Below are 20,947 nucleotides of genomic sequence, written 5' to 3'. Positions count from 1 at the left end.
GTATATAAATGTCTGTTTGTTACAGCTGGTGTTTACTTTCAGTGGCTCTTGGCAGGTTTTGCTGTAGTGCTTTATTGTTCTTATCAGCTGATGGTTTTCACTGGAGAATACCAACACGCAGTTATGAAGTTATGAAAAACTTGATGTATCTGATGTGATCGTTGCATTAATATAATAACATTAAAGGAAAGTGGTGCTCAGCTTGAGGTTAAATGTCAGGTTGAAGATTATTTAATTTATGCTTTTAAAAAATGTTATTTCATATGATATTTCTTCTCTGGTTGCCCAGAGAGGTTGTGGAGTCTTTGTCCTTGGAGATATACAAAAGTCACCTGGATGTGGTTCTGGGTGGCCCTACTTGAGCAGAGAGCTTGGACAAGATGATCTCCAGAGGTTCCTTCTCACCTCAACTCATCGATGTAAACCAAATAATGAACTGGTGAAATTAAGTGTTTCATAGAAATATTGTGATGATTTTTCACTTAAGTACAGGAACCCAATTGCTCATGTAACTTCTTTTTTTTCTTCTTTCCTCCCTCCCCTAGTGCTGACTTGAAGCTGTTGGAAGAAGCTACCATCTCAGTCTGCAAGTCTTTAGGTGAGAAACTGTGACAAATTAACTTTTTTTTCCATGTGCTTTATCAGAAAAATTAACAAATAGCATTCATGCGTGCACCCATGTCTTTAGGATACTGAACTCTACCTGTACGTGTTCCGCTAGTAAGATTAAAATAGTGTAAAGAGTGAGTTTATATATATTCCAAATTTTTAGAAACTTCTATGGTCAGCTATTTTGTAGAACTTGAAAGACTGAAAAGTTTAAAACAAATAACTCCATCCCTACTACCTCTTTTTTTTTTTTTTCATTCACCCTCTAAGCAGATCAATAAGGGTAAAGAATTTATCAGAGGGCAAAAGGAATAAAATATAAATTTGATCAGTGATCTTTTAAGAAGGGAAAAGCTGGTTGTGAAAACCTGCTGAATTTTCTGCCAGGAGACTGTTGTGCTGTAGAGAAGTCTTGGAAAGGAAGCAGCATGAGCTCCACATTTGGGATATTTGAAATTTAGGATGAAAAAATATGTTTGGAGACCTGTTATGGAGTAGTTAAGCATGTCCTGGAGAATCTTGAAAGAAGAACAACAGCTGTACAGAAAAACAGATGATGTAGAAATATTTAAGATGTTGAAATTTTGTTTTATTCTATATAATATTTGAACTAAATAATGTCAACTTATGTGTGCTATGTAATTGTATATTATTTTTCCTCATCTAGTTGAGAAGAATCCTCGAACAGGAAACCTTGGGTTGTTGATTAAAGTCTTTCTTTCTAGAATCAAAGAGTTAAAAATCTCAGCAGAATGTCAGAAGTAAGTACCTGGAAAAAAGCTTTTAAATGTTCCTTTTGCTGCTCACTTGAGTTTTTCATTTTTGCTAGTTAACACACAGACCAAAACTTAAAATTTTCTTAAATCATTGTTTGAAATAGAACAAGTATTTAGTACTTTTTCAAGCACAGAAGGTTAAGTGTAATAGGTAAATATATTGCTGGGGAAAAAGACGCATTTTTGTTCATCTTATGTGTTACATAAACACACTTATCATACAAATGATGTAACTCCTGGTTACTACTGGTTTAGAGCTGTTTAAAAATCACCTGACCTTTTTAGCTAAATCTAATTGTATGAACTGTGGCGATGAGGAACAAGTCATACAGATGCAGACAGAGACACACAGGCACAGAGTTCTTGTTAGCAGCGAGAGCAGAGCCAGGCAGAGCTGAGCTCTCCTTTATTAACAGATCTCAATTTATAGATTTACAGATACAGAGCTGGACCAAGAGGTTAGATGGTTTTTTCAAAAAATGTTATTTTAAACACACCACACATGTTGTGACTGTTTCCAGTCACATTCCCATGCATATCTTGTGGGTGGTGTTCTGACCCACTCATTCACACGCCCAGGCCCAACATTCACACATCATACATACGGGGGCAGTTTCACAGCCTGAGGTATCATTCTCACTGGCCTGGCCTATCACTCCTTATACTCATAAAAAAACCATACTTCTATCCAAGGCTATTTAGCTGGAACCACATATCCTACCATTCCCACATATCCCTCTTTTTTTGTTTTGAACATTTGGTTCACAGTGAGTGCAGCAAGGACCCTGGTTTTATTCTTCTTTACATTCAGTATAATTTTCCAGATGATTCAGAGAACAAGGAAAAAATATTACAAAAGCACATCCAATTCCCACAAGAACCCATATATGCAGATTGAGGCCTGAAAACCATGGTTTATGCTATTAGAAGATGTCATCCATTATGTCTTGCAGTGTTAATTCTTGCAAATTATGCAGTTGTTTTTGCAGGGCACTGGTGAAATCCTGAATCAGACCTTGTATACTATCTGAAAATGTTCTCTGCAGAACTTGTTTCACTTGATTTCACTCAGAAACACTATGATTCAATTTCAGTGGTGTTACATATAAATTATTTTTAATATATTCCCAGTCGCAATGCAGTTTTATTCTGGTAGCCAAAGTGTTCTGTCCATCTCTTATCCACAACAGAGCTGCTTTGCATATATTTGTCGCAGAGGTGTGAAGAGTTGTTTAATTTTATTCTTCCCCTTAGGTGACTGCTCTCCAGTCTCAGCAGAAACTGTCTTTACAGAAAGAAGTTTGACTCCTCCTTTATCTTTGTCACGGAGGTACTTGAAAGTCAGTTTTAGGTGGACAACAAGTTCCAAAACAGACTTAATTCTAGCTGGAAATGCGTAGCCAGTAAACTGACTAGAAACAGGGTTTATACAATTATTTAGAACTACAGCGACATCAGTTGAGAAGATTATTTGAGTACAACAAAAGAAGAATAATGAGGATCCACAATGTGCATGTAGTCACTCACAAGAAGCAAAACTAGAGGCTTGTCACTTCAGGGTACTCACAATAAATAATCATTTGCCTGGGGTAGGTGAGGGGTCATTTAAGGACCCCTCACCCAAATGAAGAGGTGAGGCATTCTCAATCCCAGGAAGTCTCCTTAGACAGTGTTCCAGTCTAAGGAAAGGGTTCCAGTTCACAGACCTGCAGCTCTAGGAAGACCACTCAAAGGATGTCTTCAGCGGGAACCTCACTTCATAGTCTGGTCAGATGTGGCTGTGGGCATTAAAACATAGTCCAGAAGCTTCACAGCTGCTCTGGGCACCTCCTTTGTTAAGAACCCTGTAAATTGACTGAGGGTCCCACCCCTCCTGCCCCACCAACTGGTAGAGGTGAAGTCACCCTGCCCTGGGGCAGGGGAGGATGTGACTGCCAGCACCTTGGTACCACCGTAGGTGTGTATGTGGGGACAGGTACAGTGAGGCAGAAAAGATGCTTAAGAGCCATCAATGGCCCCACTGAAGGCTCTATATCTCAGGGGAATGTGCAACTGCCACACAATCCACCCTGTGACCACAGTCAACTGACAGGCTACTATTGGAGTGGTGGTGCAGTCACCTCTTGCCTCCAAAGTCAAAAGGGGGCATTCTGTTGGTGAGTTTGAATGCCCACTGTGGATCATCATACCTTATGTGTCATTTTCTTGTTACACATTATCATTACAAATCAACCTATAATAGAATAGAATAATGCAAATTACAACAGTTACAGTTGTTAACAAATATTGGAGAAGGCTGGTTAGCCATCCTGATAAGGAAAACAAATGCATTGAAAGTTTTTTCACCAGTTAGTCCCCAGTCCAAATAATGTAAATCTGTACCATTCTGATATGCTGGTGCCTCTAATTTACAGGGGGCCCAGTACAAACTCAAAACATCATCTGTGATAACTTTAGATACCTTGCACGTTAAGACCCAGAATGGAAACAAAAGTCAAATTGTTCTGAACCACCCCTCCATCCCCCATCACTGGTAAAACAGATGAAACTTCTCTGACAAATACTTGTTAATTGGTTTCTTAGAAATACATACAGGAGGGGTCTCAACAAAATATTTGTGTGTTTGATTAAATTTAATCCAATCCTTGTTTTCCTGCAATTGGCCTTCTGGTGGTATCCATGCGCCGCCTACCCAGTGTCTGTCATTGTTACTGCACTATTGCAGGAGATGATAGCCAAATAGCCTAAGGAAGTGTTAATTGGAGTGAGGGGCCTGCTGCTGCCATCATAGTACTTGCATTTTGTTATAACTTCTTTAGCTGCCCCACCGGTAACATCGCTGGCCTCTTCCTTTGGTCTGGCAGTGGAGCCAGGACCATTGTCAGTTTTAATCTGTTGTGGCACACCCAGCATAGCGAAACAGCAGGTCCAGTGGCACTGAACATCTTTGCTTTTCTCACTAGTGTAAGCAGATGCACAAAACATAACTGGAAAAGTATCTATAGAAATGCGTACATATTTCAAACAGCCAAAAAAGGTAACATCAGTCTGCGAAATGGCATTAGCTGTGAGCCTGTGAGGGTTAACTCCAAGGGAGCATGGATTTGTAATAAGGCTTTGACATTCTGGGCAAGAGCAAACTATGTCTTTTGCTTGTTCCAGTGTCAGATCAAACATCTTTTTTAAAGCAGCAGCATTCTGATGGAAGAAAGCATGTGAAACCCTGGCAGACTGGAAGTGGACTGTAGCTACAGTGTAAGAGTCTGCAGCTGTGTTTACTTCTGTTATAGAACCTGGTGAAGTGGTATGAGTGTGTATATGAGTAACAAACAGTGGGTGTCTGCAATGTTTTAGTGCAGTTTGTGATGATACAAACAATTTGAAGAGCTGCCGTTGTGAGATTTCTTTAAGAAAGGTGGAGGGGATGTGCTGCAGAAACTTGACTACATACTCAGAATCACAAATCAGATTTAGAGGTTCCTCCTTAAAAAGCTCTAAGTAATGTAAAGTTGAGCCAAGTTAATTGGATTAAACCTTCAATAATTATTACAGAATTATGTCAGTCGTTATCTTCACGCCAGACCACTAAAGCTTTGAGACTTCCCTGAACCATCAACAAAAACTGTACGAGTATGTGGGATTGGACCAAATACAAGTATGGTCTGTGGCCTGATGTCAAAGACATGCAGGTTCTGCAGCAATTTACACTTAGGCATGCCAAAACCTATGCTGTCAAGAAAATCAGCTAGTGCAATTTGCAAGGACATAAATTGCAAATTAAAATAAATTAAAAAAAAATAAATCAGACTTCAGAAATGGTACATATATGACATATGGGGTCATGGCCTAGTAAGACCTGAATCCACTTTTTTTTAATCAGAGTAACAATCAATTCTAGAAGCTGTGTAATAATTTTATGGAAAGAATTGGGCAAAAAAAATCCATTCTAAGTATATCAGTCTGTTTAGCATTCTCATCATATGGTCCTACAATAACCACAGGTTGTTTCTGTGTTGTAACTAAAAATAGTCAGATCTGCAAGTCCAATCAAATGCGATCAGCCTGTAAGTTTGTAATTTTGTGTTCTACTAGCTCTAATTCTCTGTGTGCTTGTGGAGTTCAAGTGCGAGGAGATGTTAAATCTGCATCTCCTTTTAGCAAATTAAACAGGTGCTGGAGTTCATGGTTAGAAATTCCAAACGTGGGTCGTACCCAGGTAATTGTACCCATCAATTTCTGTAAATCATTCAATGTCTTAATGTCATTATGAATTGTCAAAGGCTGGGGTTTGATCATTGTTTCTGTTAAAATCCAGCATAAGTATTTCCAAGGAGGCACGGTCTGCACTTTTTCCTGTGCAACTTGTAAACCATAAAGTTTCAGAGCTTAAAGTAAATGTGTCACTACAGTCTGCAGATAATCAGATTGTGCAGCACAAACTAAGATGACATCCATGTAATGATATTTTATAGCCTCCATGAATGCTTCACGTGTAGGCTACACAGCGGTACTCACAACAAGCTAGCAAATTGTGGGGCTATTCATGGAGGACACTAACCCCATTTTGGCTTTCATGTTGTTTGGCTGTTGTTTTTCTTTACCGAATCCAAGTCCTGTTTGAGTTCTATCAGTGTAGTGTTGGCTTTACCAATACTTCTTTGCCTGTACTAGTGGAAATACAGCATCCAAATTCTCCTTGGAGGTTTCTTGCTTGCAACAAGTAGATCTACACCTTCCAAGCATCTTCTTGTGGGACATGCAACTGAACAGAAGCCTCAGAAAATGTTATTTGAGCTTACAATTTCCTTAACAAATCTCAACCGAAGAGAGGTATAGGGCTTTCTGGCAAATAAGAGAATTCATGTGTTCCAAATTTGGCATTCCATTGGTTTCAAAAAGCCCTTTCTCTCTTCCCCCCCCCCTTCCCCCTCCTTCAGAACTGCACATCCTACCATTCCCACAATGAACCAATATTTTCTTTTGGAAGTATTTAAAATTGGACTGGATTTGAACCCAAACTTCTGTGTAAAGACGTTAATTTGAAATAATATCATGCGACAGCTGTAGGAAAGAACGCTAGGTTGCGTGTGCAGCGCTGTGTAGTTTTGGCAGGGAATTTTCTGTAATTGTTCTCCCACACAGAGAAATATCCAACACTCATCGGATTGGGGGCTTCAAAAAGGAAGAGTTTTCTTTTTAATGCCCCTTTGCTCTCAGGATTCCCCTCAACCTTTTTGCTTCTTGTGGTTTTTGGGGCATGTTTGCAGGTCAAATGTTACTGATTCCTGTTTTTCTGGCAAAAAGGTAGAACAACCAAAAGTATCTAATTGTGGATTTCCCTCAACAGTCGGCCCAGCAGAATTGGTCATTAAAATTTAGTTTTAACTCCTTGGTGCCTGCTGTGACTCAGAGGAATTCAGCCTAGGGTTTATTCTTGGTTTAAATTTTTAATGTTTACACCATTTTTTAACCAAGTATAATGTAGCACAGTAGAATGGATGGAAAAGCTGAGATGTTTTTTCTGTAACCCTCGCGATCTTTATTCCTTACACTGGGAGTTCCTCACAGCTTGGTATGAAAAGTGATTCTTGTCACTGGTATGTCCATTTATACCATGTCTTGTAGCACTTGATTGTGATTCCCAGTGACGTTTATTAGTGATAATTTTGTGCATATTGATGGCAAATGGACTTAGCAATTATTGTTGGCTGGATGGTTTTGATTAGGAAGGTAATTGCATGTGAGCTGCTGAGAGCAGGAGCTGGAGGCAGGAAAGGAGTTTCCAGTGGAGATGGTTTACATCAGATTTTTTTAAAATATATATGGAGTATGGTAATAAGGTGAATTCCTTCCTATAGCTTTTATACTTAGCTATAGGAAAGGTGAAGGATTATTAAGAGTGTAATAAAATGCTGTTGTGTTAGGGTTTATTAAACTGAGCAGACCAGAATTAAACGCTCTTTTTGTTTGTATTTTCATAATTAAGTCAAATGTAGCTTTGGTTTTTTTTACTATTATTTGGAAACTAGAGCGTGCCTTGTTATGAAGTTTTTGAAACTTTAAGTCCTTAGTTGTCCTTGCAATCTTTTCATTTGTTAGAGCTTGATATGATTTCGCTGTTTTTCAATTGTCAGCATGATAAAATAAACTTTATTCAATATGTTATCATATTAATGTAAATAAAATATGTGTATAGATAAAAGCTTTAATGCAGTGTGTGAATTTTGAAGTATTCTTGGCTTATTTTCTTAATGGCTGGTGAGTAGGTTTTGGAAGAACAGTCCAACTAATAAAAAGAACAAGCTTTCTCTCCTATGATCGGGTTTTTTTTATGCTGTTTTCAATCTCACAGCCTTCTGAGAAATGGTAACTGTTCTTTTCAGGATCATCTTAAAACTCCTTTGGAAATCACTGTGTGGTGCTTGTTTCCCTGTTTAAACTATGAGCATCACTCGTTTTTTGTTTCCAATCTGAGAATATATCGTAGTACCATGTTCTCATTTTAAATAGAGTACCTGGCAACTCAGCATGTGGAACTGCAGCATCATTTTTGTAACTGTCTTATCTGCAAGAATTTTCCTCTCAGATTTTGCAGTTCATATACTTTTTTGCCTTTTTTTTTTTTTTTTTTTCCTGATTTGTGCTTTTCCCTGCTAGACTGTGTTTGAAGCTCAGATGTTGTTGTACTTTGTGTCATAAAATGGGATTATTGAGCTTTTCCTTTGGCAAAAAGTTTGAGGGTGAGGATATTGTAACCTACCATGAGAAAGTTGGAATGAGCAAATTGTACAGGATCGAGTCCCTGCTACAACACTTTATCGATTTCTATCAAGAATTGTCAAACAATTAATAGAAACTTGTTCCTTTTGGCAATTTTCAGGTGATTCTTTGGCACAGAAAGTACAACCTTTGCTTCTTCATCCATAATCAGGAATTTGCGTACAACTTTTGAGAATATTGCACAATTTTGATTGTAAGAAAATCCTTATGGGGATTTAAACCATGTGCTTTAAAATTCAGCTGAAATTTCCTGTTATTGGTAAATCCTAAATTGGACTCAGCAGCTGCTGGTCTGAGGCTGGAGTTAATCTTGTTAACACATATTGTTCACTTTAAAATGAGGCTTCTGCTGTTTTTTTTAATCCCTTAATTTCTTCATGGTCTTTAAATGTATTTGTGAATTCAGAATTCAGAAACTTTAAATGATTTAATGAGTGTTCAGCTGTCATATAAAGGAAATGAGGGGTGGCAATTAGTTTATGGACTAATTATTAAAACTCTTAAGTGAAAACTGGGAGGTTTTGGGAATCCTCAGAGCTGGAGGTGAAACCACAAAAGCTTTAAGTCTGCTGGTTGTGTAATGAGTGGAATGGCTGGGGCTTTAAGTACTGTTTTATGAGGAAGTATTAATAATTATTTCATTACTGGTGTCAAGGTTCTATCCTATTATCTTTAGGAGCAACAGGACAGAAAACCAAGTAGCATTTAAGGTGAGGCTGTACCTTACTGTACCTGAATATTATCTATTATTAATATTAGGCACATGTAGCTGCTACAGCAGCTCAAATCAGGTCATGACAATGTAGTGATGAAATTTTTGAGAAGAAAAAGGTTGTTTTACTGTCCAGGTTAGACCCCGTATCATGACCAAAGATGGAGCTGGGTTGATTTTTACAAGTGGAGCCTCTGGATGAGGCATTTTCCCAGTGTAGTGTCTGTTAATCTAGTGTCTGTCATGCGTGTAGCTTTGAAAAAATTAAAAATATTTATATTAACAAACAAACCAGCCCCACGGAAAAAAACCACGATGCAAATAATTCACATGTTTGAGGACTTAAATACAGGTACTGAAAAATTTTGTTGGAGCATAACTGGACTTTTTTTTTAAACTGTGTGTTTGCAGTGATAAAATTTAGAAGATGCACCTATGATTCCTCTCTCTGCAAATCTAATCTTGACAGATTCATCCTTTGTTATTTTCCCCAAGGCTTTACACGTATGTTTGATCTAAGAATGTGATCTATTAAGGTGAAGGAGTATTGTGTTTATCCTGCTGTTGAAAGAGGCATTGTTGATGAAAATACATCACGTTCCATGTTTATGGCTCCCTCTCACGTTATAGATTTGGCACCCGGCTGCCTCATTGTTTTAGCAAGATGAGAATTAAACAAGAATGCACGTGCCCCAATGGGGAAGAGGATACATTAATTATTGGAGCTGAATGACATTTATTACAGCAATTAAACTTTTTTAAAAAAAGAAAAACTAGTTTGAGAACAGAGCAGGAAAGACCAACATCTTCCATTCTATGTGATTGTGCTAAGCCAATATTTTCTTGCTTTATTTTGAATATAGTGTGGGGGGAAAGCTCTTTTTCATATTCAAAGAACATTATTCTCTCTTCAAGTGAGTTCCTCTCTCTTCCTCCCTTTCCTCAATTGTCAAGAGAAACAATTTGATACCTTTTGGGAACTAATAGCATTCTTGCTCTATAAGCATTTTCTAGATTCAAAATACTTGAGGAAATTGTCATGTTCAAGTTGCTTTAGATTATCTGGGCTTCATTATTGGTGGTGGTTTTGAAGGTTATATACTCCTAACAGGAGTATTTTTACTATCAGGAGCTACATTGTATTCCTCATGGGGGATTCTATATAAAGGAAACGATGTTTCCATGATAAAAAACCTGATTTCCTTTAGAATGTGCAGTTCACTAGGTGACAATTTTTAATGTGTTTTTGATAAACCGGTGGTGGAAAGAAATAATTTTGCTTTCTTGTGAATATTCCCTCTGGTGTGCTGCTTAAAATAGAGTCCTTGATTTAAGAAAAAATGGGGGTTAAACCGAGTAACAGCACCATAACCTGCCTGTAATGTTGTGTTTATTGCAAGGCATATTTATTTGAAAATAAAAAATGAGCATTTGAGGGTGCTTATTGTGCTGTAATGCCTATCAGATAATGAAGAGGGGAAAACGATGCCTTTGTGTTTTAGGTTTCTATTTTATAATTTTATTTTGAAAGCAAAATGAGCCAAGAGATATTTTATTTTTTTTTTTTTTTAGTATTACATGACAACTTCATATGGTTTAATAAGCTTTTTCCTCAAAGCCTTGCAAGTCTTTTGTTACAGTTGCTTTTAAAATTTGCAGTGCTGATGTAAAATACCGCTGGTTTTATTGCTTAGAATAATTACATTTAAAAAATAATTTTAAATCATCCCATGCATTTTTGTCACTTTGTGTACGAGTAGAGAGTAATTTCTGCTCACTTAAAATGCGCTTTGGAAATTCATTAATTGATACTTGCCATGTGTAAAACCTCTTCAGTAAATAAATTTGCATTCAGGCAAAAATAATATATAGATTTAATTGCTGAAGAGCAGCAGTGATATGTACAGCAGGCTGCATTTATTCGACAGATCACAATTTAGAATATTGTTCGGTGTATGTTAGACTAATTGAACTGTTTTCTAGCTGTTGCTGCTTATTCTTCACTTGGGATTTAAAAAAAAGAGGTGGAAAAATATTCAGAATTTTGAGAGTAGACTCGAACTGTGAAACAGTGAGAAGTTGCTAGTGATCAATTCAAGTGATAGTAGTAACACCATTTAATATCACCTTAGTTAAGTAGTAAAATAAGGCTTGATATGTTTAACATTAGCATATTCCCTAGAATATCAACATCTCATTGAATTTATCCAATTGTTATTAGTTATTTATATATATATATCTAAGGCTTAGCATCACCATTTGCTCTGGTGATAATCCCAAGTCCTTTCTATTTCAGGAAATAATGTTCTTCAACAGCTAGAATTACTTTTCTGGTGTGTGTTCCTTATTTAAAATATTGATCATCTATGTGTTTAAATCTTTGCTTTCGTTTGGTATTTGAAAATCCAGAAAAACTTTGGTATGTTTATTTTCAGGAACAGAGTATGAAGACCTCATAGAAGAGTCGCTGTGTTGTCTCATCCAGCTTATTGTTGAAATTCCCCTCCTGTAAGTTGTTTGGGGGTTTTTTTGTTTGTTTTCCAGCCTCCTTATGTAAATTGAGCATTTCAGAGAACAGAAAACTTAGAGTGGGGTTATTATAATATTTAAATATTTGTATTTGAATGCTGTGTGTGATGGTGTAGTACCGATAATTATAACCTGCTGTCGGTACAAGCCCTGAATATTCAGTTGGAAGAAAAACGTGATCGGCATTTCGCACCCAGTTCAAACCAGGAGCAGAAATGATCCTGATTTATTTTTTAGGAGTTCTGACATTTGTTTCAGGTACCTCTGGCAGTACATAGATGGTTATTGCTAATTTTTGGCTAGAAATGGTTGTGTTAATTGTCCAGGGAAAGGTACATTGTAGGTGTTGCTTAATCTCTGGGGGATGCAGCAAGGTGCAAACTGAAGTTGCTGTTCTGCAGTTCTGTGGGTTTTTGAACTGCATCTGCATTAAATAATTCCTGTGACTGACTTAATACTTATTTCTGAAATACTGGCAAATTTGTGTCTGAAAAAGAGAGAAGATAAATAAGTGGAATGTTTCTGTAGATCTGCAGAACTGTTTATGTGGCTTTTTTTCATGCATCTGCTGTATTCGAGACATGTTGATTCTATGGATATACTTCAGTATTATATGATGGAGAACTTGCTTTGCTCTTGGGAAACAAAAATGTTTTTCCACCCCTGTCCTGATAAGTTTTAACTTCATCTCCCCCGAGATAAACTTTACCTAAGATAGTGTTGGCAATATATTTTGTATTAAATTATGATCTGTGCCTAAAATGTAGTGCCTTAATTAAAGCATCACAGCTCCAAAAGAGTTTCACATTATCTATTATAATTTAGTGTGTCGCTCTGCTGCTGATTAATTTTTTTCTCCTTGGATTATTCTTTTGGTTGGAAAGCTGAGCAAGATGCAATAGTTTTTGAAACATTGCTCTCATTAAATACAACTCTGTCAACGTTACACCAGGGTTTGGGTAGTTAGTGTGCAATTAATTAGTGAGATGATTTAGAGTGTCGTTCTGCAAAGCTTGTCAGGATTTCCTGGCACAGATGCACTTTTTGTTCGGAGCAGATTAGAGGAAGTAAAAGAGGTGAAAGGACCATGATAGATGGGCAAGTTCATAACTCCTGCAGGCTTTTCTTTTTCTTTCTTGGAAGTCCCAGTGTCTGTGTGGAGTCCAATATCTTTTATTCAGTTTTACTGGCAGAAAAGTTTTACAGGCATGATTATTTTTAACCCTTTTCAACAGCTGAACTTGTCAACATCTTTTTCTGTGTGAATGTGGTTGCTGGGGATGGAAGTAGCTGTTGAAAACACTTAGCTGACTATATAATATAGTGTTAATAATGGCTTATGAAAAAAAATTATAAAACCTGTCTGTAATCTTCAATGTTCAGTTATATCAAAAACATACTTTTCATAACAGCTGGATGTGGAAGGTTTTGGGGTTTTGTGTATATTATTTTCTAACTTCCTGGTGTAATATGTTTAACAAAGTGATACCTTAACTAATGATTTTATCCCCATACCATCGAAAGAGAAGTAGGGGAGGGGAAAGGAGATGTGGAAAAACTTGCTTTATTTAATACACAATCCAACCCTGTTCTTCATGATGATGTTATAAGGCTGGGACATGTGTGCTTCATGCAATATTAATTTTCTTCAGGAGAATTATCAGGATTATTTAGTAGTGAGTTGACTTTTTGCTTCCCTCTCCCTGATCAGTTACACTATAAATTCTTTCCCTGCTTTGGATCAAGGCAATAGTTCATTAATGTTTTTAGCTGGAATAAATCAAGAAAACTACAAGCCTAGTATGTGAATTTTGGGAAGGACTAGATTGAGTGGAATATTCAAGCTTTAAATAGTTTCAGTAGCAGGACTTAAGATTGCTTGCTAGAGAATAGGCAGTTTATGGTGGCACTAACAATGTCTGTGTGTAAAGCTGCTATAGAGGTGAATTTTTGTTGTGACAGCCCATTAAAAGCTGTGCGCTGGGCCTCTCTTTGAACCATCATTCAGAAGAGCAAAATTTTTGTCCGTAGCCTGAACAGAGGTGTGGGGGTGCAGAGAAGCTTCTAGAATGCCTACAGTCAGGTCTGATCAGCCTATAAAAAACGGGACTCTGGTTGAGACTCCACACATTGTCGGGGGTCTCTCGGAACACAAGCGAGATGCTGCCGCCGAGAACCCCCCTCCCCGGGATGGAGACTCCGCTTGCCTTGCTGCCACGTGTGTGAGTAAACTTCTCGCAGGATTGCGAGTATATTTATACTTTCCGTACACATATGCAGATGCAACTTCCTGTGCTTAATACAAGCACGTATCAAATTAATCCTCGCATAATCGCGAGTGTATTTTCCTTCTGTGCTTCCACATAAGCACATCACAGTATCACAGTATGTTTGGGATGGGAAGGGACCTCGAAAGATCATCTAGTCCAATCCCCCTGCTGGAGCAGGGTCGCCTAGCTGAGGTCACACAGGAATGTGTCCAGGTGGGCTTTGAATGTCTCCAGAGAAGGAGACGCCACAACCTCCCTGGGCAGCCTGTTCCAGTGCTCTGTCACCCTCACTGAGAAGAAGTTTCTTCTCAAATTTAAGTGGAACCTCTTGTGTTCTAGCTTGATCCCATTACCCCTTGTCCTATCATTGTTTGCCACTGAGAAGAGCCTGGCTCCGTTCTCATGGCACTCACCCTTCATATATTTATAAACATTAATAAGGTCACCCCTCAGTCTCCTCCAAACTAAAGAGACCCAGCTCCTGCAGCCTTTCTTCATGAGGGAGGTGCTCCACTCCCTTAATCATCTTTGTTGCCCTATGCTGGACCCTCTCCAGCAGTTCCCTGTCCTTCTTGAACTGAGGGGCCCAGAACTGGACACAATATTCCAGATGGGGTCTCACCAGGGCAGAGTAGAAGGGAAGGAGGACCTCTCTCAGTCTACTGACCACCCTTCTTGTAATACACCTCAGGATGCCATTGGCCTTCTTGGCCACAAGGGCACAGTGCTGGCTCATGGTCATCCTGCTGTCCACCAGGACCCCCAGGTCCCTTTCCCCTACACTGCTCTCTAATATGTAATTTCCCAACCTATACTGGAACCTGGGGTTGTTCCTGCCCAGATGCAGGACTCTACACTTTCCCTTGTTAAATTCCATCAGGTTATTCCCCGCCTAACTCTCCAACCTGTCCAGGTCCCGCTGGATGGCAGCACAGCCTTCTGGCGTGTCAGCCACTCCTCCCAGCTTAGTGTCATCAGCAAACTTGCTGATAGTACACTCAGTTCCCTCGTCCAAATCGTTAATGAATATATTGAATAATATTGGCCCCAGTACTGACCCCTGAGGCACTCCACTAGATACTGGCCTCCAACTGGACTCCGCACCATTGACTACCACTCTCTGGCTTCTCTCTTTAAGCCAGTTTGCAACCTACCTCACTACTCTGTTGTCTAAACCACACCTTCTCAGTTTAGCTGTGAGGATGCTGTGAGAGACTGTGTCAAAGGCTTTACTGAAGTCAAGGTAGACCACGTCCACCTCCCTGCCATCATGCATCCACCTTGTTAGATTCTCATAAAAGGCTATGAGGTTGGTCAAGCATGACTTACCCTTGGTAAAGCCATGCTGACTGCCCCTAATGACCCTCTTATCCCTGATATGCCTTGAGATGACACCAAGGATAAGCTGTTCCATTACTTTCCCTGGGATAGAGGTGAGGTTGACCGGTCTATAATTACCCAGGTCCTCCTTCTTGCCCTTTTTGAAGACTGGAGTGACATTTGCTTTCCTCCAATCCTCGGGCACCTCTCCCGTTTCCCAAGACTTTGCAAAAATGATGGAGAGTGGTCCAACAATGACTTCAGCCAGCTCCCTCAGCACCTGCGAATGCATCCCATCTGGACCCATGGATTTATGGATGTCCAGACTATTTAATTGCTCCCTAACCCAGTCCTCATCGACTAAAGCAAACTCCTCCATTAACCTGGCTTCATCCGGGGTCTCAGGGGTACAGGGTTCCCCAGGACAGCCTCCAGCAGAGTAGACAGAGACAAAGAAGGCATTCAGTAATTCTGCCTTCTCTGTGTCTTCTACCACCAGGGCACCCACCTCATTCATCAGTGGGCCTACATTGCCTCTGGTTTTAGTTTTATCTGCTATGTATTTGAAAAAGTTCTTCTTGCTGTCCTTGACCCCTCTCGCCAGCTGTAATTCTAAGGAGGCCTTGGCTATCCTAGCCATTCTCTAACAGCAGCCTTATATTCCTCCCAAGTGGCCAGCCCCTGCTTCCATGACCTGTAAACTCGCCTCTTCTGCTTGAGCATACCCAACAGATCCCTATTCAACCACGCAGGCCTCCTGGCTCCCTTCCTCGACTTCCTATGTGTGGGGATGCTCTGATCCTGAGCGTGGAAGAAGCAATCTCTGAATGCAATCTAGCTCTCTTGGGCCCCTTTTCCTTCAAGCAGTCTTGCCCATGGGATTTCCCCCAGCAATTGCTTGAGAAGGCTGAAGTTAGCCCTGCTGAAGTCCAGGGTTGCAATTCTACTTGCTATTCTGTTCCTGCCACACGAGGTGCTGAACTCCACCATCTCGTGGTCATTGCAACCCAGGCAGCCTTCAGCCTTTACTGCTTCGACCAGACCCTCCTTGTTAGTGAGGGTGAGATCCAGCAGTGCACCTCTCCTAGTCAGCTCCTCCACCATCTGCATGAGGAAGTTATCATCAATGCACTGGAGGAACCTCCTGGACTGTGGCTGGCTGGCTGGCTGGCTGGCTGTATGGTCCTTCCAGCAAACATCAGGGAAGTTAAAATCACCCACAACAACCAGGGCCTGTGACTGTGAGGCCACTCTCAGCTGTGGATAGAAGGCCTCATCAACTTCCGCAGCCTGATCTGGTGGCCTATAATAGACACCTACAACAGTATCACCCCTGCCAGCCTGCCCATTTATCCTGACCCATACACTGTCAACTCGTTCCTCATCCGCTCCTGAGCAGAATTTAGTACATTGCAGTTGCTTTCTCACATAGAGAGCCACTCCACCACCACGCCTGGCTGGCCTGTCTTTCCTGAAAAGGGCGTAGCCATCCATGACCACATTCCAGTCATGTGAACTGTCCCACCACGTTTCTGTAACTGCCACCAGATCATAATCTCCCGATCGAACATAGGATTCTAACTCCTCTTGTTTATTCCTCGTGCTGCGCGCATTGGTGTACAGGCATTTCAGGGAGTGAGCAGAGCACACCAATTTCTCCCTAGGGGCAGAGGAGGCCACCCGGTCCTCATCCGTTTTAGAATGCTGCCCCACTGGGACAAGCCCAGCTACAACCCCATCCCCCTTCGAGCTTAGTAGTATTCCGTGCACATTTGCACGTGTAAGTAAATTAACCCTCGCAGGATTGCGAGCATACACTTTCTGTACTCATGAGTACGTGTATCTCTTTGAGAATAATCCCGCACCGTGTTCAGGCAGGTGTGTACTCCTCTGGGACTCGGAGGTGGCTCCGGCATTGTTTTGGGTGAAGCCACGTGCATGCACTCTGTGGACCACCTGTTGTATTAGTTGCTGCCCCTTAATAATTTTCATCAACTGGTATCCGAACCTATATTTAAGTCACTTTTGCAGTGCTAAAACCCTGTTTCTTACCGGTGTAGTAAATGTTGTTTTGGACCCTGTTGTCCCTTAAACTAGCATCGGGATTCTTCTGTGACACCATGCTGTGCTGAATGCACCCAGGACACGGGTCCCTCTTTGCTGTTGGCTCATGTTCAATTTGTCGTTGACCAGAACCCCCAGATCCCTCTCCTCGGAGCTGCTTTCCAGTATCTTGTCCCCCCGGTCTGTCTGTACAACCAGGGTGGCTGTGTCCCAGGTGCAGGGCCACCTCAGCACACAAAATGGTGGCCCCATGGGCACCAAGATCACCTCAGCACACAAAATGGCGGCACCAGGGGCACCAAGATCACCTCAGGCCTCAGAATGGCAGCCAGAGGGGTGGCAGGGTCACCTCATGACAAGACAGACTTTGTCCTGGGTACAAAATGTGGCACTTGCCTTTGTTGAACTTCATGTGGTTGCTGATTGTCCAGTTCTCCAGTTTGTCCAGATCCCTCTGCAGGGCCTCTCTGCCCTCTGGAGTGTCGACAGCTCCCCCCAGTTTTGTCATTGGCAAACTCACTAAGCAATCCCTCAAGTTCTGTGTCCAAATCACTGATGAAGACATTGAAGTGTGCTGGCTTATGGGTTATGTGTTGACCCAGCTGTATGCTGGACATCTTGTCCAGGAGAATACTGTGAGACACACTATCAAAGGCTTTACTGAAATCCAAAAATATCACATTGACAGGCTTCCCTTGGTCAACTAGCTGGGTAACCTTGTTGTAGAAAGAAATTAAGTTGGTCAAGCAAGACTTTCCCCTCATGAACCTGTGCTGGCTGTGGCAAATGACTGTGTTGGCATTCAGGTGCTTATATGAAATAACCACCAAGATGTGGTGACTTTTGTTGGGAAAACCTGCAGAAATGTACATCAAAGCATATTTAGGAGTGTTCACAATTGTCTATGATGAATTTAAGAAACTGTTTCTCAAAGTTAGTTGGTATTGGGAAAGGCAAATGTGCTTTTAGACCGTTACACAGTGCATAGCTAAACCAGTTTGTAGCAGGGAGCACAGGACTCTGCAGCATTGTGGTTTTGAGTCTGAGAGTTATTGAAAAGATCTTGAATTACCCTTTTGAAAAACAGGCTCTGCTGCATTGTACAAAATTCCAAGGAAAAAGGTTTCACATACTAACATTTAATTTAAGGAGTTTTATAGAAACTACAGCATTATTGCTTTTCAGGAATTAGACATGAGCAGCCCCTTAGAACACTTGTGTTACAGTATGTGGATGTTTGATTTATGATTCCCTTGGGTATGTTATGGATACTTTGTTTTTTTTCTTTGGGTTTGCTAATGTTAGCACTCAAGAGTGTACACTACCACTTAAAACTGCATAGTCAGCAAAAAGATGCAACTTCAGTATTTGTTTGACTTTTGTGGCGACGAGGAACGACGCTCACCAGGACGCAGACAAAGATGCACACAGAGGTAGAGATGGTGTTCAGGAAGGAGTGCAGAACTGGACAGAGCAGAGAGCTGAGCCAGGCTGAGACCTTCTTTGTTAGCCATTGACAGTGTATAGGTTTTAAAGATATGGGCCTGGACTAAGAGGTTGAACAGGATGTTTTTTCAATAATTGTTATTGCAAACATACCACACCCAGGTTGTATCTGTTTCAGTTACATTCCCACTCATTCACAGACCAGGCCTAACAACATTAACACATCATGTGTACTTGGGGGGGGGGGGTGGTTATCCATCCCGAGATACCGTTCTCACGAATCTGGGCTATCGCTCTTTACAATTATGAAAAACATACTTAAGTACAACCTGTCCAAGTCCCTTTATATTTTGACTACTTGCTGTGATCTAATTATGTTAGTATTATTTCTTCTTTGACCGTCTGGATGGTTATGTTAGTATTGATCTTCCTTTATCATCCAGGTGGCTGGAACCACACATCTTGCTTTCCCACAACTTTTACGTCGAAACTCTTGCTAAACATTTTGTAGCAAGATAGAGCTCCCAAGGCTTTAAGCTACAGAGGTTTCTTTCAGCAGCTTGTTAAGAGCTGGTACACATAACTGAACATCTGGTTGTTATCAGGACATTTTCACTTCGTTAAAAACTGTAAACGCATATGGAGAAAAAATGAAAAACTCTGATCAAGTTAAATCACTTAAGTAGCACCCTGCGGTGCCACTTAGAAGTGAGTCGATGTTTCTATTATGTTCCATTATTTTCTATAGTTAAAATTGGTTTTGGTTGCGATCTTAGTTATTAATACTTCCAAATTTAAATGGTAACAATGTTTTGACTCATTTAAGGATGCTCACTACGTTTCCTGGGAGCTTAAAAGTCAAAGATAGGAGGAAGAAGGACAATAAAATTTATTACAAAGCGCTACAGAATCATTGCAGTGTAGGAATTATGCCATGTATAATAAGATGAGAAATATTTAGACTTTTTTCCTGCTAATTTTGAGCAGTGAAGGGGTTAAGAACTGCTTTCTCTTATTTCAGTGTCTTTTTTTCTTTTTTTTTTCTCCCTTTCAAAACAACCAGTCAGAATAGTGCTTTTCAAAAAAGGGCTATTCAGGGAACTTCAGCAAGATGGTATAATGGTAGTTTCAATATTTGAAGAGCTATTTGACTTCAGCATTTTTGGCAACTTTACCGAATCATCAAAGGGAAACTTCCATCTGTAGAACTTTAGGTTGAAGCTAGCAAAAATGTCTGAACTGAAAAAGATTTGTCTTGCTTTGCTTTGAAGATCCTCAAAGTTTCAGACTGTTGTGCTCTGTGTAGGAGGGATCTCATGAACACAAAGGGAGTTTTATTTGGTGGTGCAGCAAATAAAAGAAAAAAATATTTATTTGCAAGATTTTCATCATTGGTATTATCTCCTTTTCTATTTTCTGATGGCAAATGTGTGGCCTCTTCAGTGTCTAAAGCTCCTAAGCAGCAGAACCTTTTTCTGTATCACATTCTTCTTACTCTTCTTTCTGTTCTAATTCTAATTTATTTTTTATTTCAGACTTAGATCGGTGTTTCTCTATGACCTGTCTTTTCACTAGGTGAGCTTTAACTTACGTTCAGCTTGTAAAACAAAAAAAACAAACAAACAACAACAAAAAAAAAAACCAACAACAAAACACACAAAACAAAACAAAAACCACACCAAACAAAAAAACTTTCTAACCGCAGAGCATAGTGCTGTTTATCATATATCATGCTGTATATAATCGGTTTTCTCCGATATGGTTTTCAGCCCTCTCTTGTGTTTGGATTTGCACAGTAAGGTCTTTCTCTGAGATTTATTGGATATTACTTACAAGACTTGATGTGCAAGGTAAATACAGAGGAACATAGACTATCTGTGCAACACTTAAATCCTAGATTATTTGTAGTATATTTAGTTTCTGAAGGGAAGAGCTCAAAACCAGTGAGGTGAAAATGGACACAGCCACATGGTCTCAGTTGGTTTAGGAACAAATCTGGGAACAAAAGATCTTGGATCCAACCATCATTTTAATCCTTTAAATAGCTCCCATTAGAGTATTTCCATCTTTGGCTGTTTTCTCGCTCATTCTTTCAAGAATACCTGGTGTGGGGGAGATGCAGTAGGAAATGTCAGGGATGCTCTGAGCTTCCAGTTAGTATTTTTTAAGTGTCCTTTTGGGACATCTCCAAAACATTTCACAGTATCACAGTATAACAGTATGTTTGGGACTGGAAGGGACCTCAAAAGATCATCTAGTCCAATCCCCCTGCTGGACCAGGAACACCTAGGTGAGGTTGCACAGGAACATGTCCAGGCGGGCTTTGAATGTCTCCAGAGAAGGAGACTGCACAACCTCCCTGGGCAGCCTGTTCCAGTGCTCTGTCACCCTCACTGAGAAGAAGATTCTTCTCAAATTTAAGTGGAACCTCTTGTGTTCTA

General features: G+C 40.1%; 1 pseudogene; it reads left to right on the top strand.

The window, feature by feature from the left end:
• LOC136115740 (dymeclin-like) overlaps positions 1-20,947 on the top strand; it is a 210,031-nt pseudogene that overhangs the window by 8,941 nt on the left and 180,143 nt on the right.

Source organism: Patagioenas fasciata, chromosome W (assembly GCF_037038585.1).
Source record: "Patagioenas fasciata isolate bPatFas1 chromosome W, bPatFas1.hap1, whole genome shotgun sequence".
NCBI lineage: Eukaryota > Metazoa > Chordata > Aves > Columbiformes > Columbidae > Patagioenas > Patagioenas fasciata.
Note: the sequence above shows the minus strand (reverse complement) of the source record. Positions and strands in the feature narration are given on the sequence as shown.